The following is an 18,834-nucleotide window of genomic DNA, read 5'->3' as shown; positions in this document are numbered from 1 at the left end:
AGCACGCGGGCTCAGCAGTTACCGTCCACAGGCTTCGTTGCCCCACAGCATGTGGGATCTTCCCGGACCAGGGATCAAACCCGTGTTCCCTGCACTGGCAGGCGGATTCTTAACCACTGGACCACCAGGGACGTCCCTCCATTTCAATCTTTATGCCATTTCTTTGCTTGTCTTAGGTTCCCTGGCTTCCCTGAGAGCTCCGTTGGGAAAGAACCTGCCTACAGTGCAGGAGACCCAGGCTCAGTTCCTGGGTCGGGAAGATCCCCTGGAGAAGGAAATGGCCACCCACTCCAGTACTCTCGCCTGGAGAATCCCAAGGACAGAGGAGCCTGGCGGGCTACAGTCCATGGGGTCGCCAGAGTCGGACACGACTTAGAGATGAAACCATCACCACCAGCAGGTTCCCCAGAGCAGTGCTGCATGGAAGCGGTGATTGTGGACGTTTGTCTTACTGCTAACTTTTAGAATAGCAGCTTTATTGAGACATAATTCACATACCATAAAGTTCACCAATTTAAAGTGTACCACTGAATAGATTTTAGTATATTCACAGACATATGAAATCTTCACTAAAGTCCATTTTAGAACATTTCATTACCTCAAAAAAGAAGCTCCTTTATCTGTTATCCTCCTACTTCCCCATCCTCCGCAGCCCTAAGAACCACTGAATCTACTTTTTGTCTCATTCAGAAATACACTTCCCTATTCTGGGATTGTGTGTGAATGGAATGATGGAATATTTGGTCTTTCATGACTGGCTTCTTTACCTTAGCATAAAGTTTTCAAGTTTCTTCTAGATTATAGCACACAGGGATACTTCATTCTTTCTGCTAATTTTTAAAAACTGTGGTCACACATACATATAACGTAAAATTGGCCAGTTAAACCATTTTTAAGTCAATTCTGTGGCATCAAGTACGTTGACATTGCTGTATAACCATCACTGCTCTCAACTTCCAGAAGTTTTCATCACTCCAACTGAAACACTGTACCCACAAGCAATCATTTTGCCCCTCCCCTGGTCTCTGGAAACTATTTCTCTAATAGTAGAGAATAGTAATAGTCTCTACATATATGACTATTTTTGGCACATATAGGTGAAATCATGCATTATTTGCTCTCTTGTGCCTGACTTATTTCACTTATTTTCACCACACTGTTTTGAGGGATTTTTTTTAGTGGTTGCTCTAGGGCTTGCCGTATACATCTTAACAGCTTCCAATTTATACTAACAGTTTCAATGAGATATAGAAATGCTATCCTATTTAATTCTATTCTCTTTCCTCCCTTTTATTGTTATAATACCTTTCTTGGTATTATTATAATAAGTCTATATTATATCTATAAATGTTATAAACCCAGAAATACATATAGTTTTTAATTTATATAATTTTATGTTTTGAAAAGAAGCTAAGATAAAAAGGAGAGAACATGTGTATTTATAACTTTTGTTATATCAGTGTTCTTATTTATAACTTCCGGTCTCTTCATTTGTTCCTGTAGATTCAAATTACCACGTGTAGTCATTTTGTTACGAGGGCTTTGCTCTCACCTCCTTTGTGCTGTTAATGGCAAATGTGGTATATTTCTATGTATTATATGGACAACAACTTATACTTCTTGTTTTACGCAATATGGGCATTTATCAGACGACACTGAGCTGTAAATATTTTCATTATTCTTTTCCCATCTCTTTATTCTTTATCTGTGTGTTCTTTTTTTTTTTTTCTATTTTATTTTATTTATTTATTTATTTTTTATTATTATTTTTTTTTTCCAGTGGGTTTTGTCATACATTGATATGAATCAGCCATGGATTTACATGTATTCCCAATCCCGATCCCCCCTCCCACCTCCCTCTCCACCCGATTCCTCTGGGTCTTCCCAGTGCACCAGGCCGGAGCACTTGTCTCATGCATCCCACCTGGGCTGGTGATCTGTTTCACCATAGATAGTATACATGCTGTTCTTTTGGAATATCCCACCCTCACATTCTCCCACAAAGTTCAAAAGTCTGTTCTGTATTTCTGTGTCTCTTTTTCTGTTTTGCATATAGGGTTATCGTTATCACCTTTCTAAATTCCATATATATGTGTTAGTATGCTGTAATGTTCTTTATCTTTCTGGCTTACTTCACTCTGTATAATGGGCTCCAGCTTCATCCATCTCATTAGGACTGGTTCAAATGAATTCTTTTTAATGGCTGAGTAATATTCCATGGTGTATATGTACCACAGCTTCCTTATCCATTCATCTGCTGATGGGCATCTAGGTTGCTTCCATGTCCTGGCTATTATAAACAGTGCTGCGATGAACATTGGGGTGCACGTGTCTCTTTCAGATCTGGTTTCCTCAGTGTGTATGCCCAGAAGTGGGATTGCTGGGTCATATGGCAGTTCTTATCTGTGTGTTCTTAAGGGGTAGTAGAGGGAAAAGAAGAGGCCATAATTGATTCATAGTAGGTCTGGAAGTTGATCAGTTGTGTTCGACTCTTTGAGACCCCATGGACTGTAGCCTGCCAGGCTCCTCTGTCCATGGAATTTTCCAGGCATGAATATTGGAGTGGGTTGCCATTCCCTTCTCCAGGGGATCTTCCCAACCCAGGGATCGAACCCAGGTCTCCTGCATTGCAGGCAGATTCTTTAACATCTGACCCACCTTGGAAGCCCCATAGTAGATCTGGGGAAGGTTAAATCCCATCAGGTGGAAACTAATGGAAGAAATGACCAGGATGGATTATTTTGGCAGCATTTATAATATACAGCAATATTCTGAAAAAATTAAGAGCATATGCCTTTTTGGTCAGTTAGATTGCTACCTGCAAGTTGAGCATCTTTGAACAAGTAAATTATTTTTTTTTTCTGATCCTCTATTTTCTCTTTGATGTAATGGATATAATATTATCTATGTGGTGTTGAGAGTTAAATGATGTAATATATATTAGGTGTTCAATAAATGATAGCTATTATTATATCCAACTAAGAAGTAAAACTTCAGAGCACATCCCAACAAGGCCCAGGGATTACCCCAGTAGAAGGACGATGACAAACAGGAGCAATAATGACCTATGGTTATTCTGGTTCTCAATAGAAGGGCTAAGGACACGATGACTTTAAACTGAAAAGCAAAGTAGAATTTAGGGACCAGGGTTAAAGGGCCGATGAATATGATGTGAAACTTTTATATTATTTTATCCTTATGTTAGAATACACTTGCACACATTTGGAAGACAGGTCATCAAAATTCCCTGTGACTACACAGTAATGTTGATTTTGGTTCATTATTTCTATGGCAAAAAAAGACCTATTTGTAGGTTGTATATTTAGATTCATGTTTGCTAGACAGCTGTTCAAGTTAGCAGAATGAGGAGGAAAGGGAATACTTTGTACTAATGCATTCTATTTGTTTTTCTTGCAGTCATAGTATAAATTGCTAAAAAAAATAAAGATCCAAGGAGACTATCTTAATTAGGCAACTGTGGTATATGATAACAACAGGTGGCAGAGTATTGAGGTAATCAGAAAAATCTTTATCAACAGGTACATACCTTTATAATGTATTCTGCAATGACAGTTACTTAGGTCTCAGTTTATTTCCTCTCCTCTTATCGTCATGGTGTTTTTAAGAATTTTTTTAATAAAAGATTTGTTATCAAGTGAGTTCATGGGAAGAACTTCTAGAAATATCAATATTCTAGAGAAGATTATCAGAAAAAAAACTCATAAAGAGAACTGAGAAGTGGCGTGGCCTGCTAAAGTGACCCATCACAGCTCTTCAGAGCTAGCTTGTGCCCCATGCGGGAAGAGAGTGCAGAGTCCTTGCCTCAATGAGGCAACAGGAGCCCCCCAAAAACCACTCCCTCTTCCTCTTCTTGATGCTAGGTTAATCACTAGGCTTATATTCTAGCAGGTCCAGCTGGTACACACTGTACCTGAAAAGGCAGGAAAGAGGTTATACCCCAAAGAGGCTGCAAGAATTCAGCTAGAATGTTCTGGCAGGATCTGGGGTGCTCGATCACAGAAGCCAGAAAATAAGCAAGATTTCGTTAACCTGAGGACACTTCTAAGTGGAAGAATGGTTGGTTCTTAGAAACCTGGAGAAAGTGATGCCTCATACTTAGTTGAGTTTCAATGCCTAAGTGACAGAAGGGATTTAAACTATAAGAGCATGCACGCTAAGTCGTTTCAGTTGTGTCTGACTCTTTACGACCCCATGGACTGCAACCCACCAAGCTCTTCTGTCCATGGGATTCTTCAAGCAAGAATACTGGGGTGGGTTGCCATGCCCTCCTGCAGGGGATCTTCCCAACCCAGGGATCGAACCCACATCTCTTACATCTCCTGCATTGGCAGGCAGGTTCTTAATCACTAGCGCCACTGGGAAGCCGATCAGAGGAATATGATGATCTTTTTTACAAAACAAATAGAGACACAGAAGTTATGAAGAACATATGGACACCAAGGGAGAAGTGGAAGGTAGAATGAATTAGGAGACTGAAACTGTCATATATACAATAGTGATTCTCTGTATAAAATAGATGGCTAGAACCCACTGCACAGCTCAGCGAACTCTACTCAGCGCTCTGTGGTGACCTAAATGGGAAGGAAATCCAAAAAAGAGGGGATATATGTGTATGTATAGTTGATTCACTTTGCTGAACAGCAGAAACTAACAAATATTGTAAAGCAAATATACTCTCTAAAAATTAATATTAAAAAAATCAGAGAAATGAACGCATTGAAATATTTATAATATGTGAAGTAAGAAGATCCACCAGAGGATTGTGTTCCACAGGAGGGTCTGAAAGTCACATCACAAAATACCAAACTATCAGTAATTTGCTCCTGGGTGTTAGCATCACCAAGATGAATATTGGCTCTTCTCTGTAGACCAGGGCTGATGGCAGGAAATGCAATCACAGAAGCGGACTCATCAGTAGCAATGGGGATGACGGGATGATAAAACAATAGAGGCTAGTTGGTGGCACTTGACTGCCAGAACCCAGGAGAAAACAAGTGAGAATATGATGGTAAATTTGGAGAGATCCCTAAGGAGACTTAATCCCTTAGGAGCTGTGGAGATAATTTAGCGAAGATGACATCCCCAGGGACAAATAAATGGGAAGCCCCAAAGCTGCTTTATATTAATACAATCAAAAGAAAGCAAGAATAGGTGAGAGAAGCCAGGGGGCAATTGCTCCAATAAAAACTTGTGATCCTTTGCTCAATTTCTAAGCCAAATGGACCTAAGCCAATTTTCAGACCCCCAAATTATTATTAACTCAAAAGGTGAGTAGGTCCCTAGGGAAAATGTATGGTAAAGAGTCTTTTAGTGCCTTCCCAAAGGGACCTTCAGCCACTTAACTCAGGTGACCATGATTGGAGAAAGGAGAATGCCCAGATATTTTGAGAATTAAGTTAAAGATGAAGAAACTAAATTAAACTAGAAACCAAAAAAGTCATCATGGCCCTTCCATTACAACTGTGGCATATGCAGACCCATCCAACATGGAAGAAGCACTGAGTAAGTAGATAAAATAACAGCCAGTTGACATTAGCCAGCGTTTTCTATCAGGAATCCCAGAACTGGCACAATGGGCATGTGAATGCAGTGATCATGAAGTCAGAGGTGGAGTCTAGGCGTGAACCCAGTAGGATGGAGTCCCACATGTCAAGGCCTATGTAATCACTAATCATCGCTTCCTCTGAATATCTGGTCTGTCAGCAACAGAGAACAATGTTGAGCTCACAATATGGCAATATTCCTTGAGAGACCAACTGGTTGCTTGGTTTCAAGTTTATTACACTGGGTCCTTTCCATCCAAGAAGGGCCAGTGATTCATCCTCAGGAAAAGAAACTTATTCCAGGTACAGCTTTGCCTTTCCAGCGTGCAGTCTCAGCCAGCACCATTATGATACTGTTTATGGAGTGCCTGACTCACAAGCATGGAATCACTCATAGTATACCAGTAACCAGAGGATCAATTTCACAGCAAGGAATTTGCAGGAGGGGGCCCAAGACAATGGGACCTACTGGTTGAATCACCTCTCACATCATCCAGAAATAGCAGATCTGATAGCACATTGAAAAGACCTGCTGAAAAAAAAAAAAGAAAAGACCTGCTGAAGTTACAACTGAAATGCCAGCTTGGAAACATAGTTTGCAAGGATGGAGTGACTCCCTGTGAGATACAATACTATACTTCACTGAATCAGGTTTCTGTTTATGGCTTGGGAGTGAAGGTATAGAAGCATGAGTGGCCCCATTTATCATCATTTCTCATGACCCACAGGGGAATTCCGCAGTTCCTACCCCCATAATTCTGGGCTTTGCAGGCTTACAGACCCTGACCCACCAAAGGGGCCTTTGAACTATAAGCGAAAACTGCCACTTGTGTACCTTGGTTTCCTCTGTCCAACAATTAGCAGGAAAGAGGAGGGTCACCATCTGTCAGGGGTAACTGACCCTGATTATCAAGAGAACATAAGACTGGGACTCCCCTGGTGGCCCAGTAGTTAAGAATCTGCCTTCCAATGCAGGGGATGTGGGTTCGATCCCTGCTTGGGGAACTAACATCCCACATGCTGTGGGGGCAATTAAGCCCAAGCACTGGAGCAAGAGAAGCCCTGTCCACCCCAATGAAAACATCCAGTGCAGTCAGAGTTTTTTAAAAAAAGATGACATAAGACTTCTATAATATAAGAAGGGGCTTGCCCGGTGGCTCGGTGCTAAAGAATCCGTCTGCTAATGCAGGAGACACAGGAGACTTGGGTTATTATTAGTTTTTATACTTCAAGAGTGTTAAATTATACTTTGGCTAGATCAATATTCCGTGTTTACACTGTGATGACTAAATGATTGCTATTCAGAGCTAAACAATGTAGTAAACAATGATTACATTTTTTTTGGCAAACTGAAGTTGATCATTGTCTTGTTTTTACTTAAAAAACAAAACTTCTTCATTTTCTATTTACTATCACTAATTGAAGTCCAAGTGTCTAAATACCATCTCAAGATATTCAGGCAACTCAAGTATTCTGTCAAATTCATCTTCATGAACAAGTCTTTCTCTTGGAGTCTTCTGACTTGGTCTGTTAGAATTCATTGCCTTTTATGCTCGTCCAGATAGCCCCCTGGGATCCTAAGACTTTCTCTTACATGTTAGAGATCCTCTTTCCTATAATCTTTGTCTTCCATTTTGTTTTGGTTTTGTTCACTACTGTGTTGGAGAACTGTCTCAAATAATTATTCAAGAAAGGGTGCATAGGATGTAAGATCTTTTTGAGATCATAGAGGTCTGAAAATATCTTTATTCTACTTTTCAGCTCTATTTATAAATTAGATGAATATAGAAGTTTAGGAAACATTTTTCCTGCAGAATTCCAAAGGCATTGTTTTAATTCCTTATAATTTATAGGATTGCTATTTCAAAGTGCAAAGCCAATCTGATGCAATTTATTGAGCAACTATTATGTAATCAGATTGTCCCATATTTACCCTTATGATACATCTGTTTTCTGATCTTCTAGCTGCCCTCAGTATTCCACACACTCATGAGGTGTGTTTTCACGTAGCTCTCTTTTCATCAAGTGTCCTGGGCACTCAGAGGCCCTTTCAATCTTTAAAATCACGTCCTTCAGATATGAGAAATTTCCTAGATTTTTTTCATTGATGATTTCTATTTTTCTGAAACTCCATTAATTTGTATATTGAAACTTCTGTGTCCCCTTATTGTTGTTTTCCCTATTTTTTGTATCTTTGTCAATTTACTCAACATTCTGGATATGTCCTCCACTGTATCTTTCAGCTCATACTGAGACTTCATTTATATTATTTTTAAGTTCAAAAAATTGTGTGTGTGTGTACTCTAGATGTTTTGTTCTGTTCTGATTTCACAGTTGAAGTGTCTTCTCTTTATCTCAGGACTAAGTTAAGGATGGGAATAGGGTGGCTCTGGGGATGTTGGTGTCAAGAGTTAGTGAACTTCATTCTAAGCTTTAAGGTGACAGTTGCCAACTATTAAGTTCTTTTACTTTCTCAGTTCAACTGAGAGAAAGACGTTGACTGAGATTTATTGGCCCACCTGGGTTAGTTATTACCCTGACCCAATCAAACATGACCAAAGATTAAGGTATACTACACCAGCATGACTCCCAGGGTCTCACCATTGGTAACTGGAAAAACTTCTCAGAGAAGGGAACATGTGTCATGGAATAGGAAGATATCCCAAAAGATTTGTTTCCCTAGTCTTTCTTCCTGAGACATAGAGAAAGTATTCTTTGATCCTTTTTAAAGTTGAAAAACTTCAACATGTGTTAGATTCCTGAACTTAAAGTCATCTAGACAAGGAAGAATATTCTGCATTTAAAATCAATCTTGGGGACTTCCCTGGTGATCCAATGGCTAAGATTTTGCACTTGTAATGCAGGGGATGTGGGTTCAATCCTTGGTCGGGGAACTAGGATCCCGCACACTACGGAGCTACTAAGCCCATGCTCCCTGGAGCCTGCATTTCACAAACAGAGAGCCTGTGTACCACAACTACCAGAGTCCACGCACCACAGCTAGAGACTCCATGGGCCACAGTGAAAGATCCTGCATGATGCGACAAAGATCCCAAGTGTTGTAAGGAAGACCGACACTATCACACATAATAAAATATTTACAATTAAAATAAAAAATCAATCTTTATAGAGTAAGGGTTTGCCTCTCATGAGAATCACTCAGAGGGCAGGCTTTAAGAAATGTGGATTTTCAGGCCGTACCTCCATAGGTTCTAACCTGCCTGATGTGAGATGGAGCCTGAGAGTTTGTGTATCTAACAAGTCTCAGCTGGCACTGATACAGAATTAAGAACCATGCTTCAAAAAACACACGTGGAGAAGGCCTTTTTCATGCTATGCTACACACAAAAAGAAAAATCTGATTTTTATTTCAAGAGTCGAGAAAATATATGAAATCATTGAAGCAGGTATTTTAAAGAAACTTGAATATTTAATACCTCATTTTGCTTAACTCACTAATTTGAATAGCCACCAAGGGCAGCTCCTCTTGGCAAGAGTTACAAGATTGCTGCCAAAGTTTTTTGTGAAAAATTCAAATTGAGAATTCAGATCATTGAGGGCATGGCACAGTATCATAATTATCACAGCCACCTCATCACCTACTGGCCTAATCAATTTTCTGGGAAAGAGGTTTCTTATCTCTTAAAGAGAAGTCTTATGCATTAAAATTCTCTGTGTCTTCAAATGTATCAGTGCTATAACAATGACTCTGAACCTAAAATTCTTAAGGAAAGTGAAAGATATGCTGTCACGTGACTCAGAAATGGGATTCACGAAGGAAAAATTTTAAAAACTTAAGTCACTTTTGACTTAGCTTGAGAATGAGTTAGCAATCAAATTTCTCCTCTTCCTAATTATTTTTTAAAACTGTAATGACACATCAGTAGGATATTTTCTTCTTGATCCTCATTCACATTCTTTTAGATATATGAAAATTTATTTCAAGTAATTACATCCAGAAATATTTATGGTACATGCTACTGTTCTCTTTAACTTGGAAAACATATGTGTTTATTAGGTTTTATAATTCTTTCTTTCCTACCCCATGTTTCCTCTACCACAGTGAAGAAGTGAATCAAGACCTTTAAGGAAGATAAGACTTACAAAAAAGACAAAGGACTAGAGTTATAATTGAAACATTTGTATTAGAGTCAAGGCCAAACATTTAGTAGTTATTAGAAGAAATATATGCAAAATTTGGTGACCAATAAGATGTGGCAACAGGCTACTTGGGCTCAGAGCTCACCGAGGCATTTTTTCTTACATGTCTTTGAAACATACCCAAGTAATCTGTTGAAACCCATGGATTTATTATTTTTCTTTATTCTGTTGACTTCAACATCTTTTTAAATTGTTGCTTAGTCATGTCCAACTCTTTGTGACCCCATGGACTGTAGCCCACCAGGCTCCTCTGTCCATGGGATTTCCCAGGCAAGAATACTGGAGTGAGTTGCCATTTCCATCTCTGGGGGCACATGCTATTGTTTGTGTTAAATATTATTTTGGCTTTGACTTTGTTTAACCTTTGTCATGCAAATAAAAATATAGTTAATTTGAACTAATTGCCAAATTACAGTAATGAAGAAATTGTATGTTAGCAACAATTTCATATTGATTCTATAAAATATATACAAGATAAAAATAGAGGAAGTGATCATCTCATTACATAGTAAAAGCCCAATGTACTATCTTAGTAAACTGAATTTACCTCCTAGTTTCAAGTGGCAAGTCTATGTTTTACCTGCGTCTCATTCCTGAGACCTCTCCTTAAGGCTCCAATCTTTATTAACCTCAGTACCTTACAATACATTTTTATTTGAGTATCATCTTGCAACACAATCATCTCCCACAAAATGTTTCTAATCCTCATATTTCTATGAATAATACCATTAATTTGGTCTCATGCTTCTAACATTAGAAAAAATTAGAACTAATTTTGCAAATGATGGAGTTTGAATTGGATTGGAGCTAATGGGTTTGAGGGCTTCCCAGGTCACGCTAGTGATAAGGAATACACATGCCAATGCAGGAAAAGTAAGAAATGCAGGTTCCACCCCTGGGTTGGGAAGACCCCCTGGAGAATGAAATGGCACCCACTCCAGTATTCTTGCCAGGAGAATCCCATGGACAGAGGAGCCTGGTGGGGTACAGTCCATGGGGTCACGAAGAGTCGGACACGACTCAGCGTCTGAGCAGCAGACCTGATGGTATTGAAACTCCACCTAGCTTAAGGAAAAAAGGGAATTTGCTGGTAAGATCCAGTGGTGGTTCAGAGAATCAAAGAAAGTGGTACAGGCACCAGAACAGGTCTAGGAACCTCTGGAACTGGAACCAGCAAACTAGTGCCACGAGAATGTGCTCTTTCTTCTAGATGACAGCTATATTTTCTGAGTATTTTTCACAAGTCTGGGGTATCAGTAAGAGACTTGATGCCACATGCCTACCACTCAATGTGCATACAGAAAAACTGTTTGGCCTCCATTTTAAATTTAGCCAGTCTCAGTTTGGCGTTCTTATTAATTTCTGTCCAGCCTGGGCCATGTGCCTATTCCTTGGGCCAATCACTGGGGCCAGTGGATGTTGTACTATATTTGGGATTGGCAGACATAGTACAACATCTTCCTGCAAGGAACCTACAAGGTTTGGGAGGGTTCTCACTCTCTCTGTGGCATTCATAACCTTCTAATATGACCCTTACGATTCCCTAATACAGCTCCTGTGTCTTGCAAATATCACCACCCTTCAAGCACAACGGAGTTCATTTATATCCCAGCCTCGTCTTAGAATCACAGAATCTCAAAAATGGAAAGTCTCTATGTAGGCATTAGTTCATTTTAGCTTCTTGACCTTCCGGAGATTAGAGGTGAATATTTAGGAATTAAAAGGATAAATGAAGAGAAGGGAGATGAGATAGCTCGAAATGGATGGGGTGGGGCATGCAAAATCTAAGGTTTTGTCCATGTGACAAAGGCATTCTACCCCAGGTGGCTGGGATACAGTGAGGACTACTGGGGAGCCGGACTTCGGGAGAGGAGGGGATAGAGAGAGTGTGGGATGGGCTCGAGGAAGAGGTTTTTCGCTTTTCTTTTGGCTTGCAGGATTTTAGTTCCCTGAGCAGGGACTGAACCTGGCTGGGCCATGGCAGGAAAGCGCCCAGTCCTAACACTGGACCACCAGAGAACGCCCCAGGAAGAGCCCACCTGGGGGAACTCTGCACAAGAGGAAGGAGAAAAGCCAAGTGAGTAAGAGGGGAGAGGATGGGAGGAAGGGGACAAGGCAGCTTCTCAAACCTGCCATCCGTCCCATGTTTTTGTTAGCATAATTCTATTCCAATAGAGCTTGTATGTAGGGTATGATTACAATCTGGTTTACTGTGGTAAAAAAAATCCAATTATTTTACATGTTAAACCGAGAGTGATTTTCTGTAACAATAATCGTCTGGGCACCAGGGTTTATAACAAGCCAAGATCTGCTTCTGTGCAGCTGCCACCCACTGGTTTTGGCTCTCACCCTTGCGATCAGGCAGAATAAGCCTGCTTCCTTTACATCTGGCAAACATTCAGATATTTGAAAACAATTATCATGGAGTCCCTGAGTCATCCCTCTTTCAGACTAAACATTATCAGTTTTTTAACCTTTTCTCATAGAATATAATTAGAAATACCTTGCTGCTGAATTCACTCCAGGTAGCTTCTTACCAGGGCAGAGAAAAATGGGTTTACTGCTTCTTTAATGATAGATAATAAGCATATAAAACAGCAGCCTAAAATCACATTAATAATTTTAGTAGGTACCCTGTGTATGAAAGGTAAACTTAACTCTCAATGAAAACTCCAGGTCCTTTCCACTTGTGCTACTTTTGACCTAGGTCTCATCTCTCCTGTTTTCATTCATCTATTGGAGGACTTTACTGAAGACATCTCATTAATTAAATGCATTTTGTTAATGAGGAACCACTGTGGGCTTGGCAGTGGGACTGGGAAAGATGTATCGCTACTAGCATCCTCTCCCATTGCTGTGACCCAGGGAAACTAAGGATGGCAGGACCCAGGGTTAGGACTGTGAGTGAGAAAAGCAAAACGTCTGGGGTGTGAAATTTAAGCAGGCGCTCACGTTCGGGTTTGTGCAAGCGCAGGACTAATAGTGTGGTATTCTGGGCCGAGTTCTTAGCCAGTTCCCCGCTCCAGTGATCACTTTGGAGAATCTGAGAACACAGATTGGATAGGTTTAGTTCAGGTGTTGGTCATTATAACTACAAAGTTTTAGACTTAGTACTTTTATATTGCGCACAAACACACACACACATACTCTTATTTAATGTACCCTGGGGAAAATGACAGTCATATATGGTCAGCATGAGGGAGATCAGAATACACGATTGAGGTCTTTCCTAGTCTTTGCATAACAGCAAGAGAGAAAAGAGACGTATATAAATCCAAGTCTTGCTCCCAGTTTGGAGGTGTTTATACTCAGGGGTTCCTTTAGGCTTTGGATCCTTGATATCCCTGTCCAAATTTTTCTTTAAAATTATCGCCTGGATCTAGATTCTCCCATCCTGCAGAGCTGCAGTTCAGAACATTAAGTGACTCCCCAATGACCAGCACCAAAAGAAAAGCCCTACATAAGAAATTGGGAGAAAATAAAGAACTTCGCTATGATTATATTACTAAGCCTCAGACATAAAAGGAGGTTAAGTCAAAAGGGAATGGCCCCTAACGGAGAGCATTAAAACCCTTTCCAGGAAAACAAAGAGAAGGGGCGCATAGGCAAAGGCGAGTTGAATACATTCCTCCTCCCTCAGGTCAGGGTGCCTTGTCTAGCTTAAACCAGATCTATTTGAGGAACTTCCCATTTTAGTCTCCTCAGTGAAAGGGGACCAGGAAGATGAATGCCACAGGGTTCCCAATGCAGGACTCAATCTAAGGCCCAATCAGTTATGAAGAGATACTCTAACTTTTATAATAAATGTAAACGCAAAATCTCAGGAGTGTTCTTACCTCTGATTGAGGAGGAAGAGAGTCAGGAGGCATCACAGAGAGGGGGAGGAGCCATTTTTACCTTTACTTTCAGAATATAATGATATACTTTTAATTTTAGATGCTATTCTTGCTCCTTCTGAAACATTTAAAGACCACAGAATGACAAAACATACAGTGGAAGTCTTATCCCGTGCTTCTGGCCCCTAGGAGAGACAACTGTTAACACTTTAATATGTATCTATCCAACACTCCAGTGTCTTTAAAATGCGTTATTATATATGTATTAGTCAGGGTTCTCCAGAGAAATAGAACCAATAGTATGTATGTGTGTCTAAATGTCTATATCTTTATCTATTTCACCTATCTATATAATGTAAATGAGAGTGAGACAGAGAGAAAGAGTAAGGAACTGGCTCACATAATTCTAAGTCCTAAGGTCTGCAGTTGGCAAGCTGGAGACCCAGGAGAGCTGACGATATAGTTCAGTCCAAGTCCAAAGGATTGAGACCCAGGAGAGCTGATGGTGTAAGTTCCAATCCAAAAGCTGGCAGGCTGGAGACCCAAGGAGACTTGATGTTCCAGTTTAAGTCCAAAGGCAAGAAAAGACCAATGTCCCAGCTCCAAGGCTGTCAGGCAAAATGCATTTCCCCTTTCTTAGCCTTTTTGTTCTATTCAGGTCTTCAACTGACTGGGTGAGGTGCACGCACATTAGGGAGGGCAATCTGCTTTACTTAGTCTATCAATTCAAATGTTAATCCAGAAACACCCTCACAGACACAAACAGAATACTGTTTGGCCAAACGTCTGGGTTTCCTGTGGCCCAGTCAAGTTGATACATAAAATCACTGCATATGTTTATTATATGAAATAAATGGCTCAAAGCATAGGAATTGGCCTCCAACCTATATTGACATCAAGAATGTGGGCTTCAGGGTCAGAGGGCCTGGGTTTGAGTTGTAAATTTGATAAGTCACCAAATGGCTCTGAATTTCTGTTTCCTTATTTATAAGACTAACCTAATAACATGATATACTTTACAGAGTCGTGATGGAAGTTAAACAAAATGTTGCAAATAAATTGCCTAGTGGAGAATAAGCACATTGTTAAATCCTCAACAATATAATGGTATCTAAAATTTATATGCCACTTAGAATAGGCCAATTTCTAAATGGTACAGTACTAATTTATTCCTCAAAAACATCCTATAAAGTCGGTACTATTATTATTGCTATTTTACAGATGAAGAAACTGAGGCACATGAAAGTTAAATGGCCTGTCCAAGACCTTGCAGCAAAGTAGTTGTTAGCAGTGGACATTTTAGCTCTGGAGTACATGCTCTAACCACTTCCTTTACTGCCTTCCAACTGCTGCAAATATTTCATTTCCCAGTTTGTATTTACCTCTAAAGTTTGCTTATAGTGTCTTTCTTCTATAAGAAGTCGTAAAATTTTATCTAGTCTGATTTCTTCTTTTAAAATGATTTCTTGCTGATCTTATTCTTAAATGATTAACAAAAATTTCCCTGTCAAAGAAGATTTCTACCTTCCACCTTGACAGAAAGATAACTGTGTATAAAAGACATGCATGAAAGGATGAGAAAGCAGGGGACATTCGGGAAAAACTGAGATAATCAGATCCATGAATTCTGGGAGACAAGCTTGAAAAGGTCATTTAGAATTAGATTGTCAAGAACCTTGTAAGTATTGATTTTATTCTGAGAGTAGTGAAAGTGGGAGCCACTTAACTTATGCTTTTGCAATAAAACATACTTATATATAGAATGATATAAAGCAAAATAAAAATAAATATTTTCTAATTGAGACTTCCCATACACCCAGCATAGTCTTAAAAGGTAAGCTTCTTTTACATGTTTCTGATTTTGATTCTTGTGATTATCATTGTAATCCTGAAGAATATATTTTTAATTCTCTTTTTAATTTGTAAGTTCAGAGAAAATTTACTTACTCCCATTTATGAAAGAAGAGGCATTTGGCTTATATGTGCTATTTCCCACCTTTTCTCCCATTGCCCTCTCCTCTTAAATATGTATTCAATACTATACCACATATATGAATAATAAAAGAATATACACGCATGTTCTATTTGTCTTTTATATCAATCAAAAATATATAAAATTCTAATTATATTCCAGCAATTAAAAATGAAAACTTCTAATTCTGCTTTATGTAAGGTGAGAGAAATTACCATCCTTAAACTATTCTTCAGAGATCAAATTGCAAACATGCATTGGATCACAGATAAAAGCAAGAGAATTCCAGAAAAACATCTGCTTTATTGACTATGCCAAAGCCTTTGACAATGTGGATCACAACATACTACAGAAAATTCTTCAAGAAATGGGAACATCAGACCACCTTACCTGCTTTCTGAGAAATCTGTATGCAGGTCAAGAAGCAACAGTTAGAGCTGGACATGGAACAATGGACTGGTTCCAAATTGGGAAAGGATATATCAAGGCTTTTTTTTGTCACCCTGCTTATTTAACTTATATGCAGAGTACATCATGTGAAATGCTGGACTGGTTGAAGCACAAGCTGGAATCAAGATTGCTAGGAGAAATATCAATAACCTCAGACATTCAGATGACACCACCCTTATGGCAGAAAGTAAAAAAGAACTAAAGAGTCTCTTGATGAAGGTGAAAGAGGAGAATAAACAAACTGGCTTAAAACTCAACATTCAAAAAATGGAGATCATGGTGTCTGGTCCCATCACTTCATGATAAATAGACGGGGAAACAATGGAAACAGTGAGAGACTTTATTTTTTAGGCTCCAAAATCACCGCAGATGGTGACTGCAGCCATGAAATTAAAAGATGCCTGCTCCTTGAAAGAAAAGCTATGACCAACCTAGACAGCATATTGAAAAGCAGAGACATTACTTTGCCAACAAAGGTCCATATAGTCAAAGCTATGGTTTGTCCAGTAGTCATGTATGGATGTTAGAGTTGGATCATAAAGAAAGCTGGGCGCCGAAGAATTGATGCTTTTGAACTGTGGTGTTGGAGAAGACTCTTGAGAGTCCCTTGGACTGCAAGGAGATCCAATCAGTTCATCCTAAAGGAGATCAGTCCTGGGTGTTCATTGGAAGGACTGAAGCTGGAGCTGAAACTCCAATACTTTGGCCACCTGATGCAAAGAGCTGACTCATTTGAAAAGAACCTGATGCTGGGAAAGATTGAAAGCAGGAGGAGAAGGGGACGAGAGAGGACGAGATGGTTGGATGGCATCACTGACTCGATGGACATGAGTTTGAGCAAGCTCTGGCAGTTGGTGATGGACAGGGAGGCCTGGCGTGCTGCAGTCCATGGGGTCGCAAAGAGTCAGACACGATTGAGCGACTGAACTGAACTGAAAACTATTCTTTTTTTAAAAAAATCCATTTAGTTAGTTAGTTGTTCTTGGCTGTGCTGAGTCTTCATTGCTGGGTGCAGGTCTTCTCTAGTTGCGGCCAGCAGGGGCGACTCTCAAGTTGTGGTGCACAGACCTCTCATTGCAGTGGCTTCCCTTGTTGCAGAGCACAAGCTCTTGGGCGCGTGGCCTTCAGTAGCTGCAGTGCTCAAGCTTAGTCGCTCCACAGCATGTGGGCCCCCCAGACCCACCCTGTGCCCTGCATTGCAACATGGACTCCTAAACTACTGGGCTTCGCGAGAAGCCCCTAAGTTCTTGCTTCACCTAGTCTCTGATGGCTCTATCTTTACTTTGACGCTGTCAAGATCGCTAACATTTACATTCTGTTCTTTATGGTAAGTATTCTCTACCTTTTCCAACCCCTTAGAACAAAGAAGTGATATTTTATAATATCATGATTGAATAAATTTATTTGTTGTGATGCAAGTTATATGATTAGAAAATGTAATTTCCTATTGCTAAATGAGTGCTGACCCAAACAGTGTCAAGATCAGATGGACTGGTGGCTCAGAGGGTAAAGAATCTGCCTGCAACGTGGGAGATCCCGGTTCAATCCCTGGGTCGGGAGGATCCCTTGGAGAAGGGAATGGCAAACCACTCCAGTATTTTTGCCTGGAGGATTCCATGGACAGGCGTGCCTGGCAGGCTACAGTCCATGGGGTCACAGAGTCAGACTCGACTGAAAGACTAACACTTAAACAACAGATACTCAAAATCATGCCCTATTCAATTTGCTTGATGCATGGACTATATGGCTTTCCCCACTGACTATCTAATTGCCTTTCTTTTTTCTATTGAGGGAAGAAATAAATATATAAAAATATATTAAAATATACCTTTTTCCTTATAATAATATCTTCCAGCTTTGTAATATATTGCTAATGGTTGTTGAATGGGAAGAATTTTCCCCCTGAACATCCTCTTCAGACCTTCTTTTCCAATTTAAATGTGTTGCTCTCTAGGCTTGATGTCCAACTGTTATGCTACAGTTTCTTTTCATTGTATTCATAGGTCAGGATTCTGTTCTCATTTTGTTGGGCTATTTCAAGTTAAAATCTAAAAAATAAATAAATGTGCATCAGAATAAATTTTTGAACCCACGCATTCCTTAAATGACTTAATTTTGTCCTCACGCTTGACTGAGTTTAATTTGACACAGAATTCAAGCTTGTCATTTGTGTGTTTGATAAATGTAAGCAATAAAAGCTCTTAGTGAGTGCTCGCTTCGGCAGCACATATACTAAAAACTTGGAACGATACAGAGAAGATTAGCATGGCCCCTGCGCAAGGATGACACGCAAATTCGTGAAGCGTTCCATATTTTTTTTTTTAAAAAAAAAAAAAGCTCTTAGTGACCCTCTCCACGTCAGGCCCACACATTTATAGTTCCATAAACTAAGGAGACTTGAATGACTTTTGCAACAGCCGATTTTCTCATCTAACTCAGATTATTAATTATTTCAGTCTGCATAGAATTCAATTTCCTTCCTACATATGTGTGTTCTTAAGACCTGCTACACATTGACTTCTGCTTTCTACATGGTAGGTGGCTGCATTTACCGGGGTATGTCATATTTACATCATCAAAAAAGTCTATAGCGTATTTTTTGACCTGTGAGTGAAAACTGTTATATAACTGTCCCTTGTCATTATCATGGGAACATCCAGCTGTGAAAAAAATTTAAATATATTCAAGTACTCCTACGTAGAATAAAGTAATATACTTCTTTGTTGTGAATAAAAAACTTGGAGTTCATTGAGTTTGTATCCCACTGAGCATGTCCTTGTTGAACATTTTTGTGTGAAATCGCTCTGTATTTCTTGCAGTTGTGTTCCCTCCTCCACACTGACAGACCAGT

General features: G+C 39.7%; 1 non-coding gene across 1 annotated transcript; it reads left to right on the top strand.

Moving 5' to 3' along the window:
• Positions 1-18,191: 18,191 nt before the first annotated feature.
• LOC122708346 lies at positions 18,192-18,300 on the top strand. The gene has a single exon (XR_006345133.1). It is a non-coding gene; the product is annotated as a U6 spliceosomal RNA (small nuclear RNA).
• The last annotated feature ends 534 nt before the right edge of the window (positions 18,301-18,834 follow it).

The sequence above is a fragment of the Cervus elaphus genome, chromosome 14, assembly GCF_910594005.1.
Source record: "Cervus elaphus chromosome 14, mCerEla1.1, whole genome shotgun sequence".
Lineage (NCBI taxonomy): Eukaryota > Metazoa > Chordata > Mammalia > Artiodactyla > Cervidae > Cervus > Cervus elaphus.
Note: the sequence above shows the minus strand (reverse complement) of the source record. Positions and strands in the feature narration are given on the sequence as shown.